The sequence below is a fragment of the Equus asinus genome, chromosome 7, assembly GCF_041296235.1.
Source record: "Equus asinus isolate D_3611 breed Donkey chromosome 7, EquAss-T2T_v2, whole genome shotgun sequence".
In the NCBI taxonomy this organism is placed as follows: domain Eukaryota; kingdom Metazoa; phylum Chordata; class Mammalia; order Perissodactyla; family Equidae; genus Equus; species Equus asinus.
In genome coordinates, this window is record NC_091796.1 from 37,477,460 (window position 1) to 37,504,567 (window position 27,108).

At 44.3% G+C, this 27,108-nt stretch overlaps 1 protein-coding gene across 22 annotated transcripts in view; it reads right to left on the reverse strand.

Annotated features, from left to right (window-relative positions):
- Positions 1-27,108, reverse strand: part of FHOD3 (formin homology 2 domain containing 3) — a 455,279-nt gene that overhangs the window by 285,496 nt on the left and 142,675 nt on the right. Inside the window, exon 1 of one of the 22 annotated variants that reach the window (XM_070513171.1) lies at positions 15,658-15,808. The exons of 17 other annotated variants lie outside the window; for them this stretch is intronic. The gene's annotated coding sequence lies outside the window, so the exon portion shown is untranslated. Of the gene's footprint in view, positions 1-14,896; positions 15,404-15,657; positions 15,809-27,108 lie in introns of those variants that run through there. 4 more of the 22 variants (XM_070513164.1, XM_070513170.1, XM_070513163.1 and 1 more) reach the window with 4 other exon arrangements.

A 27,108-nucleotide genomic window follows, 5' to 3' on the forward strand; every position in this document is an offset into this window, starting at 1 on the left:
TTACAAGATCGACCAAAAATCAGGATGGCTCTTTAGGGATCTCTAAGCCCCTTCCAAGGTCTTTTAACTGTTCTATGTGGTATAAATACCAGAAGAAGTGTGGTTTCCTAAACTCCATCTTTAAATTAATTGTTCAGGGTCAATAGAAGAAGAAATTCAGAAGCAAAGGAACCAAACACAAGGGCCTGGCTGTCACTGCCATAGGACCATATCACAGCGGAAGGGTGGGATGTGGGATCAGCAATATTGGGATCAGATTTGTTTCCAAAAATGAGTTCCAAGCAGTGATGTCAATTTTTTGTGTCAATTTGATGGGGCTGAAGGATGCCCAGATAGCCAGTAAAACATTATTTCTGGATGTGTCTGTGAGGGTACGTCTGGAAGAGATTAGCATTTGAATTGGTAGACTGATTAAAGATTGCCCTCACCAGTGCGGGTGGGCATCATCCAGTCCTCAGGCCTCAGAACAGGACAAAAAGGACAAAGTAGGGGAAAATTTGCTCTTCTTATGCTTGAGCTGGCACATCCATCTTCTCCTGACCTCCGATATCAGGCTTGCAGACAGGAGATCATGGGACTTCTTGGCCTCCATAATTGTGTGAGCCAATCCCTACAATAAATGCCCCCTTTTATACTCATATCTTATTGGTTCTGTTTCTCTGGAGAGTCCTGACTAATACACAAGTATTATTAATACCCGAGGATGCTTCTCAAAAACGTGTTCTGGAGTAAAGAGCTTTCTTTACCAAGGTATTCTCAAAGCCACTGACAGAGTCTCATGGAATGGAAATTTTGCAGAGGGAGGTTAGACACAGCTGGCCCAGGAGACTTGAGTGCTTAGCAACACACTCTCAAAACGATGAAAGGCAATGCTAAAATATCTTCCTTTTAGTTTTACCTCTTCCATTGAGTCAATGCAGAGAGGGTATGGGTGTCTCCATATCTCATTTTTTGATTCAGAAGGAAATTATTAATATTTTATTGAACAATACATTCTGAAAATGTCCAAAAGTAATACGGAGGAGAAAAGAATCCCCTAGACTAGAGATGCGGGAATCACAGCTCCAGTCCTAGTTGTGTGACTCAGCAGTGTTTCTCAACCTTTAATGAACTCACATATCACTCATGGATTGTGTGAAAACGCAGATTCTGATTCAGTAGGTCTGGTGGGATCTGAGATTCTGCATTTCTAACAAGCTCCCAGAAAAAGCCGGTGCTGGTCCAAGGACCACACTTTGAATAGCCAAAGTTAGAGTACCTTATTTCATTTCACTGGGCTTGCGTCCTACCTTCAAGTGAAGGAAGCTCAGAATTGGATTTGGAAACAAATCTCTCAGGACTCTGTCTGTTGTAAAATGCCACTTTTCTCTGGAGTAGTTGCCAAGTATTAGTGAAGATCACATGCAGAGTGCAGAATTGTTAAGAGCCAGGCTCAAACTCTAGCTCCTTATGCTCAAACAATGTTCACAGTAGTATTGTTTAGAACAGCCAAAAAGTGGACAAAACGCAAATGTCCACCAACTGATGAATGAATAAATGAAACATGGTATACACAGACAGTGGAACACTATTCAGCAGTAAAAAAGAATGAGGTACTGATAGATGTCACAACCTGAAGGAAGCTCAAAAACATTATGCTAAGTGAAAGAAGGTAGTCACAAAAGACCAAATACTGTATGATTCCATTATACGAATTGTCCGGAATAGGCAAATTGCACAGAGACAGAAAGTAGAGTAGTGGTTACCTTGGGCTGAGGAGGGGAAGACAGTCTGAGCAGTGACTGCTAATGGGTATGAAGTTTCCTTTTGAGTGACGGAAATGTTACGGAATTAGGTACTGGTGATGGTCGCACAACTTTGCGTATATACCAAAATCCATTTATAACACATTCAAGAGGGTGAATTTTACAGCATACCAACTATATCTCAATAAAGCTATTTTTAGAAGTTCTAGTTCCTTCGCTTACTAAATAAATATGTGACCTTGGGCAACTTAATAGTTTTTTCTCATCCATTAAACAGGAATGACGTGAGAGTAACCCGCATGAATTGCCGTGAAGCTGGTGGCCGTTACCTTAACACCAGCAATGCCAAACTTGCTCACACAAAGCCTTTGACAGCACTAGGCAAAAACACTACCAGGCGCTAATTCATGCTTGAAAGTTCACAAAAGTTGTGTCTCTAATGAGAATCTTGTAGGCCAAATAATTTATATTTTTAATATTATGGCAAAATATGCATTACAGAGAAATAGGATTTGCATTTAACACTCTTTCCGTTTTTGGTTAGAGACTTCCTTTTTTTATTTTCAAGCAACATCATTATTTGAGTTTGATGATTTTCTCCTCTCAACTAATATTTGCTGAGGTTTTGAGAACTCTGGGTATTCAAATGATTGGAAACAGCAATTGGTTCTCCACCTGGTTTGGGTTCTTTCACAGCTATTTTGTTACTGCCCACAAAAGCTATGAAAATCATTATTCATATCATCTAGCTTATGTAAAACTCCCTGGGATGGAAAAAAAAATTGCACTCTGGAAACTAAGACCCTAAAACAAATAACCTTTCCAGGTGCTGAGAGAAAATATCCCTTATACTGTGGATAGACAGACAAGCCATTGTGGGAGTAGCAGAAAGCCAACGTCAGGCATACCTCGTTTTATTGTGCTTCACTTTACTGCATTTTTTTTTACAAGACCCTCCACCAGCAAAAAGATTACAACTCACTGAAGGCTTAGGTGATGGTTAGCATTTTTCAGCAATAATTAAGGAATGTACATTGTTTTTTAGACATAATGTTATTGCACACTAATAGACTACAGTATAGTGTAAATATAACTTTTATATGCACTGGGAAACCAAAAAATTCACGTGCCTCACTTTATTTCAATATTGGTTTATTGTGGTGGTCTGGAACCAAACCCACAATATCTCCGAGGTGTGCCTGTACGTTTAAACAGGGTCATCTTCCCACAGGGAAGTTCTCTTTTATTGTCTTCGCCCTGGTGTTTCTAATTTCCTACAGAAAAACCTCAAGAAGAACTTTCCGAAGTCAGCAATCTGGACAAAAGGAGCCTTTACTTGCAGAAGCACTGAATAGACCATTGTTTGGATCCTAATTACAAGGACTACTCTTTGTTCTGAATGAGGCCAGTGCTCAGGAAGAGCCAGGGGGGCCACTAGTGTGGGGCGGTTGGTGACAACCACTCGCCATAGACACAGGGTGACTGAGGGAAGCATATGGAAAGGTTTCTGCCCATAACAACCTTGCAGCCTTTGAGAAGGTGCAACCACAGGGAACCTCAGGAGAGCACATGGTGAAGCAGGACACAAGCCAGCTGGGGTCAGGGAAGGGCTGATAACAAGTGGCAGGCAGTAGGATACATTGGAACATATGAGGAAGCCATTTGGTGTAAGCCTAATTCAGCCTGACCTTGTTTTTTCCAAAAGGGCCTTATGTGGCCATTGAGCATACATTGTATATCTGCTTTAAGCATTTGCTGTGTCCCAAAGACAAGAACAAATGGCCTTAAGGTGCAACTTCCCCCACATTGGCATTCCCTTAAGGATAAGCATCTCTCCCTAGACTAGGAATTGATTGCTGTGCTCACCTGTGACCACCCAGCTGGAGACAGCAGACCTACTACCTGCTGTGTCCATCAATCGCTGTGCCGACAGGGCAATCTCATGACTATTGTAAAAGGCACATTTCAATCAATCGTGATACATGCTCTCTGACGGTATCTAACCACTCTGTACACCCCCACTACTTTGGAGTGCTCCATTCCTTTGTGGAAGGACTCTCCCAGGCTATATGGTCCTCACATCTGGCTCATAATAAGCTCACCCCAATTTTGATTTAGAGATTGGTTATGGATTATTTGCATCGACAGAGAGCTGGGACATGGTGCCGTGGTATGAGACTGAGGCCGCGAGGCCTTTACCAGCTCATGACACTCATGCCAGCATCCGCACAGCACGAGCTCCTGTTCCTCTGCCTCATGGAGCTGGGCGGAAGACCGAGGGCAGCTCCACCATCTTCCCAGAGCCACTCCCCCAAAAAAGTACACACCCTCTGCCCTTTTATTTTACGGCAGAAGTGCATTAACACTGTTAACTCTGGGATGCTGCAGTATTTGTGCCGCAAGGGGATACTTGTGGGTGTTCAAAGCCAGGACTGAAGGCAAGCCTCAGGTCTCTGCTCAGAGAGGTACAGCAGGCCTCCCACATGGGACGCCATGGCCTCTCCATGGGACGGTGTCATCAGTCCAGGGTGAAGCTGCCAGCCAATGACCATTCATCTGACAGCTCTTCACCTTACTCTATTTCCAACTCCATGACCTTGGCCTTTTTATCCAAAATTGTCGGCGCAAACATCAATGTCCAGAGGACGTCAACACTCTGCCCGACGTTCCAGAGCTAAGCAGGAATCTGGCTAACTTTGTCTGCTTTCGCCTTCTGGAGGCAGGGTGCTTCTCCTTTTCTGCTCATCAGGGAACATACAAAGTCACTGAATGGATCCAGCCTCTGTACAGATCATCGAGCACCATCCCAGTTAAAACTCATAGACTAATACAGTATAACTATATTAATGATAGCCAATTACAGAACCACGTAGGTTTTAGAGAACAACAAGGACATGAGGAAGTTCCACTAGGAAGTGCATCCTCTGCTGTCCCCTCCGCCACTTTCACCCCAAATCTGTGTCTCAGAAACCTCTCCACAAAGCTCTCCTGTCCTACAAGACAATTGTCGCAGACATGAACGACAAAATCATTTGCCATCTCTGAGTTACTCCAGTTCCTTCATGTTATGCCTGAGGAGACTGAGGCCAGAAGGACCACAGGATGCTCTTTCGTATTCATACTAATATTTATTAAGTACCTAGTATGTGTCAGGGATCTGTTAAGCCTTGAGGAGACCACGGAGGACAAAAAAGGGTGCAGTTTCTGCTTGGTGGCAGAACACAAACCCCACCCAGGGGTCTCCTAACCTTAAAAGAGTTTGCTAACTGCCACCCCGTGTTCACACCTATTCGTTGTGCACTGTGCTCTGCATGTGACTTTTGCCAGGGTCCAGAGGGACAAAGCAACGCACACAAGGCGCCTGCCTGGGGGCACCCCACCCTCTCCTGCCATCTGGAATTCCTGCCAGCTCTCTACTGCAGAATTTCCTTATGAACCAATTTCTTAAACTTTTAGGTCAGCCTCTTGACAAAGAACAGGAACTAGTTTTCCAAAGACCTCTTCCCACATATATGCATTCCGAAATTACACAGATCAGGACACAAGGGGAAATATGCATGAAAATGGCTTGATTTGTGGAAATAATGCTGCTTATTCTGGCTTAGCCACAGAGCGCTGGAGCTTCCCCTGCAGACCCACTGCCACCCCCTTAACCTCCAACAACTTCCTTCAGGGCCTGCTAAAGCCCACAACTCTGGAACACTCGCATGCCCTTAAAACCTGGTCGGTGCACCAACTGGTTTCATATTATGATCCGACCAAACGAGATGAGGCTTTGAACCCCTTATGAAGCCTGGCATTCCTACCGAGTTATTTTCATGTTGGCATCACTGCCCATCAGCGGGCAATAACTGAGTAGAAAGGGACTGATTTCTGGGAGCTCATGAGGCAGTTCAGATTTCGTGTCCTCAACATGCCATTTTGCACTCCCACTACCAGAAGGCAAGATGGTGGATCCCCTGAGGGGAGCTGGGCTAGCCTGCAGGGCTCAGGGCTCAGGGAGGGACAAACGCTCCAGAGCCACTGCCCGCCTCCCAGTTGCAGCACTGGACGGGACAACTGCCTGCACTGCAGTCAGCCAGCTCGGCGATCAAGGCCGCCAACGAGGCCCAGGGATGTGTGAGTGTGGTTTGCACATGCCCCTTAATCTGCACCCAAATCCACAGACCCTAAGCATGGGGGAAATGTCTCAAGTTTCATAAAGGCAGAGTAAACAGTAATCATCTGGCCTCACGAGGTCAATACTCAGTGTCCAGTTCAGTGCCTAGTACTATGCTAGCAGCTGGAGAGGGGGACAATGGCAGATGTAAAACATAAAATTTCACCCCAGTTCTCAGGAAGCATCAGAGTGGTGATAATTCTAAGAGGAAAGACCCCCAAGTATACCACCACCAAAGTCAGGAACAGCCTCGAGCACATGTTTCTCTTTCCTTCCTAGCGCTCGTCACTATCAGAAACCTGCATCATTTGACTGTTCACTTGTGTACTGTCTTCTCTGCTTCCCCAAGCTCCAGAAAGGCACAGGCCATGTCTGTTGTATTGCTCAGTACAGCCCCAATGACAAGGCCTGGACCTGCAGCCCAGAGTGTGCTCAGTGTTCATCTGGGAGATTAATAACACCTGCACTCTTGCTGGCCCCCACCTGGAGGCGTCCTGGCCTGGCGGTGAGGAGAGGAATTCTACGGGAGTAGCTAGGAGAGCTGGAATTGGACTAAACTCTGCCTCTAACCTTGAAGTGGTCCCTTCATATCTCCGAGCCACAGATTTATCCTCCTATAAAGTGCTGGGGAGGAGACTACATGATCACCCAAATCCTGCTGGCTCTGAAATTCAGCAACTGCTCAGTCTGCCAGCCTGCACTGGCTTGTACCCGCAGGGCACACCCAGGAAGGGCTCTGGGCAGCTCCATCGCCCACAGCTGTCGGGGGCACCCTTGTCGGCAGCACGCTCCCACAGCCGTCTGCAGAGCCCCGGCTGTGCATTCCTGTGTCGCAGGCCCTATCTTATCATCCTGTTCTTTCCCCGCCACCTCCGCCTTCCCTGTCCCCAACTGACATCCCTGACCATCTGGGCCCTTATCACTGTGTCTAGCTGGCTATTCTTAGTACCACATTTTCCCCTAAAGGCCCTGTCCTCCTTGCTCTAGTGTGGGCCTCTCTGCTGCATTACCCAGACAAGGGCAGAGGCACCACTATAAAAGTGGCTTCAGGATGCCAGGGTCTTTAAGGTGGAAGGGACACCAGAGACAACCAAGCCAGACTGGGGTCCTGCAAGGGATGAATACCGCTGCCACTGGGCCAGCATTTGAAGGCCGATGTTTGCTAGGTTTCATTTTGTTGCTCCCCCCACACCCAGAAGCTTCACACAGGAGCACCGGTCTTCATGCCAGTGTAGGGTAGGAGTGGGGAGTGTATGGGAGCCTGAGGCCACCCTAACTGTCCAGCTGAGGACAGACCTACTCTCTATCTTCAGACTGCACAAATCTTTCAGACTTTCTTGCCGTTTGTATTTGTTTTAACAAGTGTCTCCATTCCCACCAGGTCTGCAGTGCAGCCACCAGCACCATGGGCAGCACTTAGCCACGTGACGCCTGGTGTCATCTCCGCCCCTGCCAGAAGCATGAAAGCACCCAAACTAAAGGTTAAGTAAGTGGAGTACATCTTTGAGGGCAAGGATGCCATTCATTCAGAAACACAAAGGTCAGCACGGAGCACGTCTAGGATGCTGGATGGCTTGAAAAGTGCTTTACATGCGCATCTCTTAATCAAACCGCACAATGGCCCTGTGAGTAAGGAATGATGTTTTCTCAGGTTTATAAATGAGCCAACTGACAATAGGAAAGTCATGTGACCTTCCCCCAGCTATAAGCTGAGAAGCCCTTGACCCCCTTGCTCCCTCCCAGCTGCCCTGTGAGGGTCGGGCTGGACCACCTTGTGCCTCTAGGTTAGGGAGCCACAGGGTGGTGGTACCGCCTCTTTGCCTGCACGGGCCGTTCTCTCTCTCGGGAACACAGCACACATAGAAAAGGGCATTCCTAGCTTTAAATGCTGAAGACATTCTTCACACAATGACCTTCTAACTAACCACCCCAGAAGAAAATTATTCTGCAGAGTGTTAGAAGTCTGTCAGAATTACTAGGAGATCACTGGAGGAGCAAAGCAAAAAGCATGGAGGATGCTTCTGTCTCTTAAGACAGAGGTGAAGGGGGGAAGCACCCAGGAGAGGTTGGGATGTGTGACTTATCTTCCCAGGGTCACCCTCCCCCCATGGAACGCAATGTCTTTTCCACCTCTTCAAAGAGCTGGACTTGCTGGTCAGCAGGAGCGGACAGGGTCTGGGAAGACCAGCCCAGGTAGCCAAACCCAGACCAGGGCTCATGCGGGCTTGAAGGCAAATTTACCCATCTACAGTGAACCACATCCCTGTGGGGTGATCTGAGCGTCTTCCTCTCCCCGAAAACGTGGACGGAAGTAACTCACACAAGGTATGCAGCTCTCTTTAGCAACGTCAGCATTACATAAGATTTGTATGTCTGGGGGAATGGGGAGAAGGCAGGGGCCATAGACAGACAAGAGAGTGAGAGAGCCAGATTGTCTACAAGCAACTGATGAGTATTATCTACTTCAAGGACTTGCTCTAATTTTATGCTTTAGAATTGAGGTCAGATCCAATCTCAGTCTGAGCAGGCAAAATGTACCTATAAATAAATATAAATAAAGGGAGAGAGGAAAACCTAAGTTTAATGTGATTTAGGAGGATTCAGATTAGAGAAGGGAAAAAACTACCTTTGTCACCCACTATGCTCATAGCAGGTACTACTTAAGTGAACCCACTGAGCCCAGAAATAACCTCAGAATCACTCTCAACACAGTATTCTGCGAATCCAGTACCAATCAATAGGTGTTGTCCCGTGAAATAAAATTTATTTGGGATTCTTGGTTTAAATCAATGTGTAGGTGATCAATCTCTAACAGATGTTTGATGAGCCTAGAAACTCTAGAAGGACATCAGCCAAGACTTCTCCCATTACATCTCTGGGTGACACTGCCAGGAACAGAGCAAGAACTAGAAGGACCTTCACAAGAGCTGGAAGGTGATGCTGTACTTCCTGTGCTAATTCTTGGCTCCCACCCCAGTGCTCTGCAGAAGCAAGCCCAGGCTACAGGCTGACCTCTAGTCAGCCTAGGCCTCTGGTTATTCTGGCTCATTTCTGGACCCACACTTCAGGAAAGTGGCCATAAATATCACTGTGTGCGCTCCCCTAAAGTTCTGATACCCAGGTCTGTCCTTTTATTACATAAAATTGTCACACCGTTTTTATTATATATTTGTTTTACTTTTTTATTTTAAAAGTTTTAAACATTCTGTGGTAGTTTGCCTCTGTGGTAGTGCATGTGTGTGTGCAAGAGAGACAGACAGACAGACAGACACTAAGAGCAGCTATCCTGTGTATGTCCAGGACCCACAGTACTAAAGAAAGGAGAAGGGAGGGGAAGAGAGAGAAAGGGATGGACAAGGAACAGGGCTGAGAGATGGGTCTTTGTTCTTGCTTCCACTGAGACCAAACCACCACCACCACCTTCTTCTTGAGGCCTCCCTTGCCCGCTCTGCCTCATCCTGGGCCTCCTGCCCCTCTGAGGACCCATCCAGGTCCCTCTCCCTGACTCTGTGTCTCTGGCACTCTCTCTCTTTCTCCACTTGTGCTCAGATCCTTTCCACTTCTGCAAGTTATCACACTGGCAGTCTCCAAAGGAAAAGAAATGCAATGTCTCTTAACTGTGAGTTGATGGAATTTTTATCTTCTTGACCCAAGTTTCCCTGGCTGAGCCTGACTCACTCTGCAGGAGCCAATCCACCCCTGGCCTGAGGCTCCTGGGTGCGGAGGCCCAGGCTGCACCACAGCCTCACACAGCACAGCACGTGCTGAGCCCCCAGAAGCACCCAGCGGGCGGCCTCACTGCACATCGCCAACAGCAGTAAGCATGCTGCCACCATTCAGAGCCTTTCCTGGAAGAATTTTAAGAGCAGCAAAATGTCCTTAGGAGCCATTTGAACGTTATTAATGAAAGGAATGTTTATTGCTCTGTAACTGACTTGTCCTTTACTAATCCCTTTCCCAGATATCTTTTATCTGAGAGGCACGCAGTTCATTTCTTCGACACGTCAATATTGACACAATCATCTGAAAACTCAAGTAGAGTGGCATGTTTCCCAAGAGAATTATCAACCTGGCCACAGATATGGTCCAACTTGAATGCCAGCTATTGAGAACAGAACGCTCTTCAGACTAAATACAAGACAGTTGCTTTCTCCTACTTAATCTCACTGCCAAAACTCTGCTATATCAAGTGAGAACATTTCCATCAATATTCTGGGTTTCTTTTTAGCTTAACCTATTTCCTGAGTGAATTTTATGTCCCTGAGTATTTTATCAATAAATAGGGACCCAGATAAGAAAAAACAAACTCTTTTAAAGACAATTATTGTATGACTAATCTACACATCTATGAAACACTTACAAGAAATTACTGGATTTTAATTTCTCCAAGTTCCAAAGTCTCCTAAGCCTAAAAGCACCAGAAAGCACAGAGAACGTTTATATTTTCTGCAGATAAATTGGCACTTGGGCTAAATGCTTGCCACAGCCTGCAAAGCCATCAGAAAGGAATTCCCAGGCATCCAATTCTGACTGTACAGAGATAATAGAAACCAAAGACAACCACCTAATTTGGATTTTACTGAAATCATTTAACTCCGGAGACAAAAATTAGTTAATCTCTAGAGATAAAAATTCCCACTAACAAAGTCGTTAAACTTAAAAAAAATCCAAAAATCATGTAAGTCAAAGTTGCAATGAGTTGGTGTGCAACGAGAGACAGATTACTATTTGTTGCTGTTTTTAAAGTACTTGGAACCTTCTAGAGTCAGTAACAGATAATCTGAAGTAATTTGATATAAATTATTTTTGGCCATCTAATACATCAAAGATCTGAGAACTGAAAGAAGACAGCTGGAAGGACATCTACTTGCTTGCACCCGAATGGCTCCACCAAACCCATAGGAGGTGTATCTCCTTTTTTCTATAGCGTCTGACCAGTGAGCAATCCTGCTGGGCACACGGGCCAGGATATAAGAAGAGTGAAGGCAACCCAGAACTTTCCACTAAAAAAAAAAAAAGATAAAGCACCTTTAATGAAAACAGGTTTGTTTAAAATCATCTAAAAATTATCACAATACTTTCACTTTTGCACATTATTCTACATTGGAGCATAAGTTCTTAGATCTGAAAGGGATCTTCAAGATCTTGTAGGCCAACTTGATGTTATTGAAGGAGAAATGAAAAGCTCAAGCTTAGAAGGGATTGGCTCAGGTTCACAGTAATTTGTGACAGATCCATGACTCAGGCAGAGGTCTTCCAGCTCCTAGGCAGCACTCTTTCCACCACATTACCCTTTCTTTGCTGGAATCTTTCTGTTTCTTACACAACAGACAGGCAGAACCCCAAGTCCACAAGGCAAACTATCTACATTCCAGGAACTTACGGGTAAGTTAGTTAGTTGAAATTAAAAAGAAATCTCCCTATGAAAGCAATATTGCCTATGTTGGATGAGTTCCGATGCTCATCCACAAAAGTGAATTTCAAAGCTATAAGAAGCAGAAGTGGGTAACCCTTGAGTCTTGTGAGGTTCCTTAAGTCCTCAAATATCTCTAACTGAGGTTCCAATGCTGAGCAAGCATTAACTCACCAGCCATGTCACCGTCAAACCACGAGGGCACAGTGGGTAAATACGAAGGTTTTGGAATGAGATCAGCCTGAGTTCAAACTCAGGTTCACCCAATCTTAGCAGATAGCTATAGGCTTTATTCTCTCAGTAAGAAACTAATGGAAAAAGAGAAAGAGATCCTTTTACTCTTCACGTGTATGCTGACCGTATTGGTGGGTTAGAAATCAAAGTAGCCCTTCTCCCTACAGGAACAAGTAAAGAGAGAGGAATGGTGAAAAGATGCCATCCCGCAGAGGAAGGAGAGAAGTCTTGCTCAGAAGCAATGGATGGTGGCAACGGAAAGGACGTGGGCCACTGGCCCCAGAGTGGGAGAAAGAAGCAGAGGACCACCCAAGGACTGGCAGAAAGGCACCTGCCAAGCCCTCCATCCTTTACTCTACAGGTAGGCTCGTGCCGCTAGCTATTCAGTCCCTCCCTCTCAACCCCCATCCTGTGACCTCCCCAAAGGTCTCGACCCCATTTTCACCATTTCCAACAACTCTCTTCTGCTATGACCAGCATCTCCAGATTCCAGGGAGACTTCACCTTCCTTGATCAGCAGGTGAGGAAGCAGAGCAGGGGAGCAGGGAATTTCAGACACTTTACAGCCACCTCTTTATTCACTTCCCACAACCACCCTCTGACACAGGTCTTAATGTCCTGATCCGACCAATTAGACACTGATGCTCAGAGAGGTTTCATGACTTGCCCGAGATTACATGGTAAGCAATAGGGAACAGGACTCAAATCTACAACTGAGTGACGGCACAGCAGAAGTGGGAGATGTGCCACTGCCATCAGCTGGCACTCTGAATGCATGCTCTCATAAACCATTGCACACAAAAGTTAGGAGCTACTGAACTCCACGGTCCGTGTTGTGTGTTACACAGGTTGCTGGGCCTCTTCAGGAAACAGCTTATCGCAGTGCTTCATGGGAAGATGACCTCCAGCTTAGCATGCAACAGTGACTATATTAATGTCTCATATTTGCATAGTGATCTATACCTTACAAAATCCCTGCTCAAAAGGGATTATAATCCCTTACACTGGTTTACACCGGATTATAATCCAAAGTAATGGAAATATCCACAAGTGTATTTGATATAAATCAAAGACTGAATAAATAAAGGGAAAGAATAGACAAGTCAGAGCGTAACTCCCACCCGTTGAATTTGGGCTACATACAGTGACTCCCTTCCAAAGAGTCTGGTATGGAAAGGGAAGAAGAAGAGAAACTTCATAGTGAAGAAGCCTGACAAACATGACCTCAGCTAGGTGATCAAGATATGTGTAAATATAATAAAATGATGCAGCTCCAAACAGGTTGAGTTCCATTAAGAGACTGACTTTTTTTTTAAAAGAGAGGTATCTTTTTTCTTTCTTTTTTTTTTTTTTTTTTTAAGATTGGCACCTGAGCCAACAACTGTTGCCAATCTTCTTTTTTTTTCCTTCTTCTTCTCCCCAAAGCCCCCCAGTACATAGTTGTAGATTCTAGTTGTGAGTGCCTCTGGTTGTTGATGTTTTTTTATTTGGCTAGAAAGTACTCAAATATATTCAACAGTTAATAGAAGAAAAGGAGGTGGGCAGGATTCATGGAAACTAGTTTGGTCAAGTCATCCAGATGGTTCAACTGAGCCATTTTAGGATTTCATGGGAGAAAGTCTGACTTTCCACCAAACAACAACAAATGAACCTGTTTTGTTAAAGGCTTCAGGCTGTACCACCTCCCGTCACTGCAGCAAAGGGTGATGGAGGCAGGGAGGAGGTCCCCCAAGGCAGAGGTGAGCACTGTTTCAATTCAGAGACACTCCCATCCTTGCAGACACATCATTGTAAAGGTGACGAGCGGTGGGTGAGTGGTTGGAAGCTGCATGCTACCAAAAAGTATTTTTTTAACTGTTCAGTTCTCTTTTATTTCACTCTTTACAGGACTATAAGGGGGGAAAGGGGGTGAAATAGCCACCTGAAGAGGCAACCAGAGGGGTCCCCAAGACCACGCTCCTCACCTGCACTGCTCAACCTAATTACTAAGTCTCCACGTCTCTCCTTCTTTCTTATTTCACCAACCAAAGAGCCATTCTTGTGAGTCTGTAAGTTTTCTTTGAACCTCCAAATACCTCCAGAGAGAATTCTGTCGGTTGGTTATTCATGCTACATGAACGATTGCTTTAATGCAGTCTCACAGACAAAGCATCCTTTGATAGAGGTACGTGAGAAGACATGGATCAGAGGAGTTGGAGGTGGCTATCTATTCCTCTACTTTCTCCATCTTTTTATGGATTCTCAAGTGCTTTCCTCCTCCTTGGGGACTCTATAACTTACCCCTCAGTAAGTTCAGGACTTTCTGTTATCCAAACGTTAAGAACAGTTAAGATATTAATGAGATAAGTAGCACATAGACTATGAGGCTGTAATTTGTCAACTTAGATCTTTGCTTACCACGTCGCATATGATTTAACAGAAACGAAATTCTTTTATTATTTCCAGGCTGTAATGTCCTGAGCTAAGTCAACTGTACTAAGCTCTGGAGATCTCTCTCAGAGCAATCAGGGAAGAGCAGGAACTGACTCAGAGAAAAAACACTTCAAGAGCAGACACATCACCCCCCACCTGCTGCAGCAGCTGCTGCTGTGGTTTTCTTCATTCTCGTCCTATCAAGCAAGACTGTCAAACTCCAGGGAATCATGCGCAGCTCTACCAACCCCACCAGTAGAGGCAAATTACGAAAGCTGCTCCTTCTTTTTTTTGAATACTCTGCCTTTTTACTGCGGGATTCAGACACCCTTAGTATTTGAATTTAAGCCAAAATTTTTGCAAAAACCAGATGTCTGGTACAGAAGCTTGTGCTGTACAGAGCTTTTGACCACATCTGAAGATGCTCTTCCCAGTGGACAATCCACCAATGCTGATGGCTACAACTTTCACCAGGAGGTCTGCGTTATGACTCATCACAGGAGGACCCTAACAAAGCTGCGTGATTTGCACAGCTGTGCCTCAGCATGACACTGCACTCATAGAAAACCACGAGTCCAACATCAAGTTAATCCTCAATGGCTTTTTAAATCCATGTTGAAAACTCCTGAACAGGCTTCAACACACAGCAAAACATTCTCAAGGTTTTCTTCACCTGTCTCTCTCGCCCAAGTCACACACATCTTGGTAGGTGTTGCCTCAAAACCTCTCTCCTCCCAAAACATTTTGGCCCTGCTATCTCACTTCCCCCTTCCCAATATGCTCCACCTAACCTGTAGCTCCATGCTCCATCTAGCCTTTCTCATATCTTCCTAATTCTTCTCTTCACTGTCCCACAAAAGCAAAGGTGCAGGTGCTAAATAGGAAAACACAACCTTTCTTTAAAAGGAGATCCCTTTAAAGGGGAATACTTACACACCAGCGTCTTCCTTCTCACAATCATATTCATCAGCACTAAACAGCACTGCGACAAGTCACCCCATGACAGACGGAGGATGGTAGTTGCAATCCTGTGGTTCTACTTCAGATGGGCAAGAGCTGGGGCGTGACAAATCCCTGGGCTTCAAGCATGGCTTTCTCAGGAAGTTTGGTGCAACCCAGAGAGCTCGAAGCAATACGGCAATAGAAGTGGGTCCCCCTCTAACCCTGTCACAGACACTCTCACCCTTGGGGATCCCACAGGCTAGAAACCCTTCCCTATTCCTTCCAGCATCCCCCAAGGAACAGTGGCAGCCTCGATAAGCAGTTTGAAAACTATAGGCTGGACGATTTCTATAGCCCTATCCTCCCACTCCAACTTAACCTATGACCTAAGAACACACGTTTGTTTTTACAAGAAATGACCATCTCTTTTCCAAATACTGTCCAATGCATTACAGTCAACTGCCTTTTCTTTCTCCCTCTCCTTCTCTTGCAAGAAGAGAAGGAAAATCAGCATAGCCAATTTACAAACTCCTGAGCTGGCGCAGCTGATAAAGTCTACAGCCTGAATCCCAGTTCTCTGGGCAAGCTTTTGCACTTGTCGGAAAACTACTCCTTTCTAATCGGCGTCAGAAGTTGATTCATCACAGACCATCAAAGGTCACACAAAGATGGAAAATCACGCGTAGCTAAAAGATCTGCTTGAGACCCACAGTTAATTATAACTGCACCAGGGGCCCGGGAGCTGGACTCACCTGTCACTGTTCACTGCTCCAGACAAAGGAATTCAACAGGAACAGAAGCCCCATTAACTCCACGGGGGGCCTGGAAAACATCGGAAAAGTACAGGCCCTCGGGTGGCGAATCCAAATGCCGGTGTACACTTGGGGTGCACGTGGACTGGGCGGTATTTACATGCAGAGCTTCTGCACTAGGGTGCAGCACCCAGAAAACACTCATGTCTGGCCTGTGGCTCCAGCCATTAACATACCACGTAGAGAGAGAAGGACAGAACCAAACCACAGACAGAAACGGACAAGTTCGCCACTCTCCTGAAGCAGCGCCAGAAGCAAAGCATGTGTGGTGAACACTGAAATGTGCTCCAATACCTGCTGACCCAGCTCAGAGCCTGAGGAAAGCAGGACCCACAGCATAGTTTATATTTTTATCTTTTTTAAAAAAAATTCTTTGTTGGGGCCGGCCTGGTGGCATAGAGGTTAAGTTTACACACTCCGCATCAGTGGCCCAGCGGGGTCTGCCAGTTCGGATCCCAGGTGCAGACCTACACACTGCTTATCAAGCTACACTGTCGCAGTGTCCCATGTGCGAAAAAGAGGAGGATTGGCACAGATGTTAGCTCAGCGACAATCTTCCTCAAAAAAAAAAAATTCTTTGGGCCCATGACCTAGTGGTTAAGTTTGGTGTGCTCCACTTTGGCAGCCTGTGTTCAGTTCCCAGCTGTGGACATACACCACTTGTCGGAGGCCATGCTGTGGCAGTAACCCACATACAACATACAGGAAGGGGGCTGGTCCGGTGGCGCAGCAGTTAAGTTCGCACATTCTGCTTCTCGGTGGCCCGGGGTTCGCCGGTTTGGATCCTGGGTGCAGACATGGCACTGCTTGGCACGCCATGCTGTGGTAGGCATCCCACATATAAAGTAGACGAAGATGGGCACGATGTTAGCTCAGGGCCAGGCTTCCTCAGCAAAAAGAGGAGGACTGGCAGTAGTTAGCTCAGGGCTAATCTTCCTCAGAAAAAAAAAGAAAAAAACAAAAAACAAACAAAACAAAAACATAGAAGAAGACCAGCACAGGTGTTAGCTCAGAGCAAATCTTCCTCAGGAAAAAAAAATTCTTTGGCTCTTTCCCATATTAAATACATTTACCTATGGTCCCTAGACAGCTTTAAAAAAAATGGAAATTTAAAAAACATTGCACCTGCCTAAATGGAAAACAAATCTCTCTTAATATAATTGTATGAAAAGGCTTTTTCCCTAAAAGAATCATGATAGATACATTGTCATTTTATAGATATGATTATAACAAAAGAAAACTGAGACACTGAAAATGCTCCCCCCCCTTCATTTTCCTCCCACTCCAACCTAAGATCCTTCCCTAACAATTTCTGTTCTCAATCCAAACAGTCTCTGACAATAGACTATTCCTGGGTCAAGGCTGATAAGGTTGGATGGAAACCAGCACCTTGGGTGGGCTCCACGCCAGAGCAGGGAGAGAAGATGCTGCAGGAGCTCAGCAGATCACGAGTTCCGGAATAGTCACTGCCAGGCGTAAACTGGGGAACCAAGAAGAAACTGAAGTGACTTCCCCTGTGCACGGCAGCTTGAGCACACGCAGTTTGGTTTTAGAAATATTCCCAACACACCTATTCTGCTGTCATTTCCTCTCCAGTTTTCTTTGTTCTTGGGGGTTTATGTCTTTGCTCCATAAAGAATGAACCTCATTTTGGTGGGTTTGAAGAGAAAACAGAGATAAATGGGGATGTGTTCTGACTTTGCAGACTAGAGAAAGCTGAAACCTAAATGTGAGCAACAGGAAGCAAGTCAGTTCAAGATGCAGAAAGCTGGGGGAAGGTTAGAGCTGAAAAAAGGGGCCAGTTGAAAGTTTGAAAAGGTGCAATTAGATGCGGGGATACCCTTTTCCATGCTGACTTCTCAAATTCTTTGGGCTTCTTTTCTTGACTCACATTGACAACAAATGGTGAATGATTCCAAGCCAGACAGGTCTCCTCTGCAGGCAGACTCTTCATTAATTCTCCAAGGAAAACTACCGTCAGACCCCACAGCTCTGGGAAGGTGGCACAAATACTGAAAAGGCGTGTGAGATGCCTTTAAGATGAAAGTCTAACTGTCCTCAGCATTTGTGGCACAAAAATGCCAACAGGTACTCTCATAACGCTCTTAATTCCTGATGACAGTGAGCTGCAAGTGCAGTTTATGATGGTGGCCAGTGGCCAGAGTCCCCCTGAGCTTGGCTCGAAGAAACCTGCAAGCAAATGAGGGTGCTGATTGTGGAGGCACACAAGAAACACTTCCAGGGCAAACCTGGGAGAAGAAGTCATGGGCAGGAAAGAAAGGAACTGGGAAGGTAGTCTGAGGCTGCAAAGGAGCCAACACCAAGAACAGAGGTGTGCTGAGCCACTCTGGTGGGCTGAGAAAGCAAATTTCATTCTTAACCAAATTCATTCCACACACAGGACGGCTCTCACAAACAGGTACTACACGTGCGCACAGATGGGACTGAACTGTTAGTCTGGAATCCTCCCTCCCACCACAGAGAATCTCGACTTCTCCCTGTGGAGGGCTCAGCTCCTGCCGGGTTTTCTGAATGTTGGTGAACAGAGCTCAGGACACGGGGAGGAGACGAAAGGAGGAGGGAGGCAAAAGTCTGAGGAACTACCAGATGAGCTAAACTGATGTACTTCCTGCCGTACCAGAGCTAAGGGGGGAAGTATGTAGGAAGGGCAATAACAAGGTTGCCGGGTAGGGAGGAAGGGCAAGTTTTCTGGCTTTTCCCTCCCAGGCAGCTTTGAGTTCTGATGGACATGGAGAGGAGAGAAACAGAGATTTGCAACCACTTTGAAGAAACTAAAGAACCAAGTTTAGCTCTTCTGAAATGACTTTTGGCTGCTGGATCCTTTCTTTACCATGGTATGACTCCAAGTCAGCACCTGCTGAGTGCTGGCTTCTGAAGGCAAGACACAACACCCAATCATTGACTCTGAGATCCATGACCTCCGCTGCACATTTTAACATTATGTATAAACTAGTTTTCTTGTACTATCACATTTCCATTAATGAGGACCACCATCGGACCATGAGATATGCATTAGATGAATCTGGGATGTCATAACGGGGTTATAAATATTTTGTTTTTCAACTGATTTGGCTATTTTCTTTTTTGTCCAGGAATAAGGAAAGAAATGAAAGTGGTCTGCTAAGAAAATTCATGATATTAACATGGGTATGTTTAGCTTGTAAAAAGAAGGTAAACTGAAAGATTATTTAAGGAGGAAGAAGTAAATGAATGAAAGTGATTATAAATTCTTTTTGTTTTTGTTTTTTTTTGAGGAAGATCAGCCCTGAGCTAACATCTGCTGCCAATCCTCCTCTTTTTTTCTGAGGAAGGCTGGCCCTGAGCTAACATCCATGCCCATCTTCCTCTACTTTATATGTGGGACGCCTGCCACAGCATGGCTTGACAAACAGTGCCATGTCCACACCCAGCATCCGAACCAGCAAACCCTGGGCCGCCGAAGCAGAACATGCAAACTAACTTAACCTCTGCATCAGCAGACCGGCCCCTATAAATTATTCTTATGTAAGACCCCAGACATTGGAACCAGGTTCAGCTTTTCTGGGTTCACTGCTCATTAAGCACTTATTTCACAAACCTGAAGTTAATTAAAAAAATTTTTTAAAACAACAAATGTATATTTCTAAATATTCTATAACACAGTAAATTTTCTTTAAATGATTAATTATGAATGATACTGGTCCAAACAATTCCCTATTTTAACCATTTCACCTCAAAACACCATAGATGACCCTCCCTGAGACCCGGCAGCCTTCAGTCTTCTCCATCCCACCAGGGAGGCCCACCGGCGGCCCTCCCTCTCACATGAACCCTGCTTCTAGGTTTACCACTGCCTATTCACTAAACATGAAATTTTCTTTCCTTTATCAATCTATAACTAAAACATGATTCCAAAAATTCCAAAAAAACAGAATATGGTCATTTTCAGGTTTACCATCGTATAAAATCTTTATAGTGCTTATTTACCTATTCCGGGTACCCATTCAATAATGAATCAACAATGAAATTGGACTTGGAAAGTATTTTTCCCTAAATAATTCATATTTTAAGATACATGTATCAAGAAAAACTTACTGAATAAATTATTACATATATCAGAAGAGGAAAGGAATGTCATTTTTAAAATTCCAAGAATTCTAGCCAAGCATAAAATATTAAAAGTTCTTTTAGGCTTCATATTTTGCTGCTATTTCAGAAGGCATTTCATGTTCTCCTGTAGTGAAAGTCTGTGGAACAAGTTGGGGAAGAAGGGAGTAAAAGTGAGGACGACAATTAACACAGTGACTCAAGTTCTGGGGTCAGAAGGACTTGGGTTCCAGTCCCGCTTTCTGGCTCTGAGACAGTAGGCTAGTGCCATAAGCTCGCGGAGTCCCCGGCCGACACCTATAACGTCAGGATAACTGGAGACTATACAGCATGGATGTAAAGGGGACACATAAAGAAAATTAAGAATTAAATAGCACTAAAAAGTATTCAAGCTGGATGCTTAATATTTTGTGCTTTCCCTGTATGTTTTAATGTAAAATATATATGCACCATTTCCTTTCAATTATCTAGCAGTCAAGCCCAGTGACAGAATTGCATTTAAACACAGGAAATGTAGGCAACTTCTAAGGTAGAGCGATTTGAGGGCCGCTGAAAAGAATTCAGTGCCACTAAATATCTCCAGTGCATCCTTGCTAATGCAACCTGAAATTCTACCATTAGGGATTAACTGCTTTGGTTAAAATACTGTACGCTTGGAGCACCTTTTAAACACAATACCCCTGTGAGGCCTCAGAGTAAAGGAGTCCTTCCCATCACTTCCAGAAAAGAGAGCACTGAGAAATGGCTGCCCTGAAGAGGGAAGTTGGAGGTGGGAGTGGGGGCAGGATGGGGAGAACGGGGAGCCTTGGGTCGGGTAGAAGAGGACAGGCAGAGCTGCATGTTTGGTCACCGAGTCTAAGGAGGTGAGGCCTCAGAGGGGCCAGGAGCACAGCAAGGAAAGGCCTCCAAGACAAATTGCAAGACCAGCCCCCAGGCAGCCCCCATGGACAGCAGAGGTCACACACAGGCTCCCTTCCAGCACCTTGGAGGCACCTCATCCTGAGCGGTCCCACACACTCTGCCTCGGGCTCGATGGGGCCCAGCAAGAGGCAGAAGGAGAGACAGTGATTTGAGGTCCTATCCCCCTGCCTGGGCCTGGAAGGCTGTCTAAGGAAAAAGCCCTTCTGCAGGGGGAGGCAGAGCATCTGCAGATGAAAGATTTGGGAGGCCAGGTCAGCCGGGCCCAGGTGAGCCACGTGGGAAAAGGCACAGTCCCCCACCGTCCACTTCAGGCCTCATGGGCCAGCCCAGGCAGAGGCACGTTGACAAGGAGAGCGGGGTGTGCAGAATAAGACTTGATCGTAATAAAAATAGGTCTTCATTTTACAACAAATGTGTGGCTCTGAAACAAATAAAAACTACTTCAGTCCAAAGTTCCAATCAAATTATTGTCACATACCCACTGTTCTGGGTCATCTACGAGATGGCTCCTGCTGCATCCTTTATGCACCAACACAGAAAATGCAGAGTGGACTCTATCCACTTTCTTCAACATTTGAGCAATGCCAGGGAAATTCTTCCTGCCACTTGCACTTTTAATTCAAAATAATAATAATAGTCATTCTTTTGTATTATTTTAAGAAGCCTTGAGTAAAATGAAAATATTCTTCATGGCACCACCTAACACAACTACTACCCTCCTTTCGCTGTATTTCCTTTTTGCTTTTACATATTTCTCTCTCCTTTGTTATTTTTCAAAAGGAAATACATTCACGTGGTGTAAAAGTCAAAAGGTACAAAAGCCTACACAGTCAGCGACCTCTGTCCCTTCCTATCCCTCCAGCTACCTGACTCCCCTCCTCACAGGCAAACCAAAGGAATGAGTTTCTTGTCAAATATGCATTTAATGTGTTTATAAATCAACTTTGAAACCTGCTTTCAACTTACCTTAACAATCCTTTTCCAGGTTGCCACACTGAAAATGATGTTAATGACGGCACGATATTCCATCAAGTTAAACTTATCCTATTGCAATGACACATCAAGGTTGCTCTCAGATTTCCATTATAAACAATGCTGCAGCAGCCATCTTGGGACATTGGCTAGTTTTTGCCATATCGTGGAGTATTTCCTGAGGCTGGAGCTGCACCTCCCCTCCCCATCTCCACCAACCCTTTTGATGCCCGCTGAAGATAAAGAGAAGCACACAGTCCACACCACACAAACTCTACAGTCCATAATCCACACAGCCTTGCCACCCTATTGGAAAAGACTAGCAAATGTGGAAAAAACAAAACCTATCAAATTGGGCCAGGTCAAGCTGATGATGTCCAGACACTGTTATCATACCAACATCAAATCAAACATCATGTCCCCAGACCACGAACAGAGCCATGTGGATAACAGCATCCTGAGAGAGTTTCTGGCTTGGGCCCCTCCAACACACGTTCATACCCCGGGGATCCACAGGGACACAGAGTTAATCTGTGCCCCATCCTGAGCATCATTCTTACTCAAAAGATCTGGGAAATGAAATATTACATTCATATGAACCATTGATCCCTTAGAAAGTGGAAGGCACAATCCAAATGAGTTTCCAAACTAAAGCCAAGAAAACAAGAAAATATTTCAACAACATTTTGGTAGAGACAGGCAGTTAAGGCGCAGCCCACTCCTCCCAGAGGTTCTGGATGAGGAATGCTGCTGTAAACGTGACCTCTGTAGAGTAAAGGCACTGTGGTCTTTGATAGAAACTCATCTCAAATCCAAGAGAGAAGGAGCTGCCACGGGTGCTGTGTGGAAATGCCTTTTTTAAGTGATCACACAGGTCCAGGGCAAAGATCCAAGGGCTTTCTGCCACACGCTCCACCTCCCCAGCAGGGGAAGTACAAGGCAGCCTTCTCTCTCCCCACCTCCACCCCTGTCAGTCATTCTCTTACTCATTTGATAAGTTTTTATCAAGGAAGACTAAAGGCAATGCACATACTAGATAAATAAATGAATAAGACAGTTCACCTTTCAATAACTCTATTCTCGTGGAGAGAGATGGATGCATTTACCAAGTATTAGAACATCAATTTACACTAAGGGTTCAGGGTAGGGTAATAATAGGAATGAGAATTGAGTTTGTGTATGAACTGGCCAGGGTGAACGGGCAGCTTTCCTTCAAGACGGACCTTGGACAGGATGTGATTTCATAACCTCCCCAACCAGGGCGCCTCCCTCAATTCTCTCTACTTCCTTGCAGATCCTTACTGACTTGCAAAGCCTTTCCATTCAAAAAGGGTTCAATCTGGGACGTGTGGATTAAAGGAAGGCAAAACTTGCCAGTGAGGAATTATCCCATGACCTCCCGCGGGAGCCGTCTCCAATGCTGATGAGACAGTGCATTGGAAAACGAAAATGCCCACAGAGGCTCACACTGCTGAGTAGGAGAAATCAATACGTAGATTCAAAGCTGTTAGGAGACAGCCTGATTCCGCTTCCAGCTTCTCGTGTTGCTGGTGATTTCAGGCTGTCGCTAACGATGATCCAGCACTCTGATAACTCACAGGACCCTTCGAGGTTGCAATAAGACCAGATTCCCTGTGTTGTGGATCCCCAAGTGTCAGCCTGAGATGACAACATCACATTTTGAAGTCTGGTTTTTGAACACTTTGCTTACCCCACGTGGATCAGTCCTGTATTCGCAGCAGGATTAACCGTGGACAACTCTTCAGCAATTCTAAACCCTTTATTTAATATCTGCTGTCCTAGCAACATGTTCCTGTCCTCAAAGCCTAACCTAGGACAGGAGCCAGGGCAACAGGTCATCAGCAGAAGCCTGGAGGATGTCTTCATTGCTTTGGATGCAATAAAAAGCCCCGGATAACTCAGGAATCGGGTCCAGACTCTTCATTAGTTGATTTAGGAAGAAATCTGTGACTTCAGTTTCAACCTGACTTGTATGAAGATCCAGGAGACTACAATCACAATTGTTGTGGCTAACCAGATAAAACCTCAGTGGTAACTACCTGGAAACTCCCATAGTTCCTGGAACTCACCAACAGGGCATCCTCAACTGGAAAGAGGAAACCAAGGCGAGGCAGAGACCCAAACCTTCATCATCACACCCATAGCCAGGCTGTCAAATATTGAAGTGAAACAAAGCTTATTTTTATAGGAATTTTAAACACAGCCTCATGATCAGTCAGTGGAATGATTTAGAATCCCTCTTCTTACTCCAAATAAATTAAACAGGATTGGAGAGTGCAGAAGGGAAATAACTTTCACTGTGTACCACTCCACTTATGATTTATTTACTCCTCAGACCAACCATAGCAACCCTACCAGACACCATGAAATGTACTTTCCATACGTTAGTATTTATTATTCTCATTTTCCAGGGAGGTTAAATAAAATGCCTGCTAGGAGTCATACCACTAAAATTCAAGGCAGGACTCAAACTCAGAAGTTTTAACCCACCTCCCACCCCCACCCCATGCTCTTTCTCTAGAATAAGAGATCATTTCATTCACCAGCATGAGCAGCAGCCCGTATGTCCCCCATGTAGCCTGGAAAAGCATGGGTTATCTAAATCCTGAACTGGTCTCCACTCTCTTTTCGCCATACTGTATGTTGCCCTAGAAAACAGGAGGAGGGAAAAGGCAATGGGTCAAGTTCCCCACCCTCCATGCCTATCTCCACAACCAGTGAATGTCATCACAGCCACCACCTTTAGCATGCACGGGTCACATTTGCTAAGCCTGTCGTATTGAAATTATCCTACCACAATGCCTGGAGGGGAATTTAGCAATAGCTCAACTGTAGAGACTCTTTATCTTTTGACTTATCCTTTACTTCTAGGAATTTACTCTGATAATACACCCCCCGCAACACGAAAACACACATTATGAGGCTATTCATTGCAGCACTGGTTGTAATTGCAACACATTGAAAACAACCTAAATGCCTACACATAAGAGAGTTGTTGAATAAACTATGGAACATCCACATAATGGAATATAACATAGCTGCAAAAAAGAATGGGGAAGATCTCTGTGAACTGATAAGAAGTGATTTCCAGGCCATTCTCTTAAGTAAAGAAAGCAAATTGCAAAAGAGTACGTATAGTATGCTACCCTTCACATAAGAAGGAGGAGATAAGACCATATTCAGGTATCTGCTCATCTGTGCAACAAGAAATCCAGAATGATAACCGAGAAACTAAGGAGACTGGTTATCTACAGGGTATGGGTGGGAGCAAGGTGGAAAGAGGGGGACTAGGAACATGAGAGTGGGATAAGGAGAAAGGAGCACTTCTTCAAGTACATCTTTTTGTATGGTTTTGATTTTTAAAATCATGGTTAGGATTCTCACATACTCAAAAAATAAACAATTAAAAATCAACCAGGATGTGACGGGAACTCAAAATGGAGTACAAAAAGTAACAAATGAATCTATCTGTGCTACAAATGAATAACATGACCACCCTGAAGAGGGGCGGTGCGGAGGAGGAAAGAACTAAAGTACCTTTGGAAACAGTAGAGATGAAAAGGACTGTATGATAATAATTATACTCTAGTTAGTAAGTTTTTTTAAACTATTCTACTTTATTCTATATTCTAAGACTGAATAAATAAGTAAATATATTGTGGCTAACAGTAGCCAGGTTTCTCTTTCATGGAAAAAGAAGTTACAAATAAAAGAGTGGGGAAGACTAGAATAAGCCCTGTGGGGGTAGATTAGAATAGATCACATCAGTACAAACTTGAAGCTTGTGATTGATAGACAGATAGATACACAGATAGCGAGAGAGAGGGAGGCATGTCTGTGTTGATAATATATATATATATATATGTTTTTTTCCTAGCTCTGTGCTCTGAGAAGGTATAAAAGCAATGATACCCAAGTATCAGTGAGCACATCTAGCCTCTAAGATAGTGGTTTCTAAACACCATTCCCCACTAAAAGAAATCGGGCTCCTCAGAGAAATGGCTGTTTCCAAGACCAGGCGGGACAAGTACAAAATGAGCATAAAATATCTTGAGATGCCAAAAATTAAAAAGTCCAAAATAATACAATAAGAGAATATCTAAAGGACACAGGAGTCAACTTGAAAGATCCCCCAATGGTCAAATCTGGAACAATTTGAGCAACAAAATAAATGATGATAGTAACGGGTAATGTAACCCATAGAATAAAACAAATATCCAGCAGTCCATACTGATATCAGTAAATGAATAAGTAAATAGAGACAGGAAGCTGTTCCTTACAGGAAGAATTCCAATTCACAAATGCATATGGAATAACAGAAATAGAAAACTGCCATTTGGCAAACACCACAGTAATGACTGTTGTAGGGGCAAATTATCAAGGGATTTGAAAGTATGATGTGAGGCAGGATATTTACATAACCTCAAAGCATTTCCTGGTGAGATTTTTATTAATTACAAAAGAGGAAACAGCAACTTTTTAGTGGAGAAAGCTTGTAGACAGCACCTTACCCAAGTGACCAGTTACCATCAGCAACAATGAAATCTATTGGTATCATGTACCTCCTCATATGATGAACTGAAAAGGACACAACATTTCTGTGGTATTTTTGTCAAAAATTCGTAACTTGAATTCAGTCACAAGGAAACAGCAAACAAACCCTTTTTGAGGGACATTCTACAAAACAACTGGTCAGTACTCTTCAAAAGTGTCAAGGTCATGAAAGAAAGGGCAAGACGGAGGAATGGCCACAAACCAGAAGTGACTAGGGAGATTTGACAACTGAAATGAAATGTGATCCTGAATTGGACCCTGGAACTGAAAAAAAGACAACAGTGGGACATAATTTGGATAAAGTACATAAAATAGTTAATAGTCTTGTAGCAATACGAATTTCCTGGTTTTGATGCCTGTACCATGGTTTATAAGATGTTAACATTTGGGGAAGCTGGGTGAAGGGCATAGAGAAAGTCTATGTTTTATATTAGTAATTTTGGGGGGAGGTCTGAAATTATCTCAAAATGAAAAGTTAAAATGTAAAAATAAATTTGAAAAACAAAATTTTCCCACCAAATTCTCATTTCTTGGGAAGTTGCATGTATTTTTCCTATGCGACCACATAAGGCGAGACAAAGAAACAGACAATGAAAAATAAGCACATCAATACTAGAAGTCTAAATGTCAACATCAGAAAATCATCTGATAAAAAAATCTAGTAGAGAAAATCTGTTTATAAAGAGAAGAGGAATAAAATCCACTAGTTTTGAGCTAAATGTGGAAATCTATTTTTGTGTACGATAAACATATTGTCATGAATATACCTTTAAAGAAAAAAAAACTGTTGGCCTCCACAGACTATTTTCAGCTCAA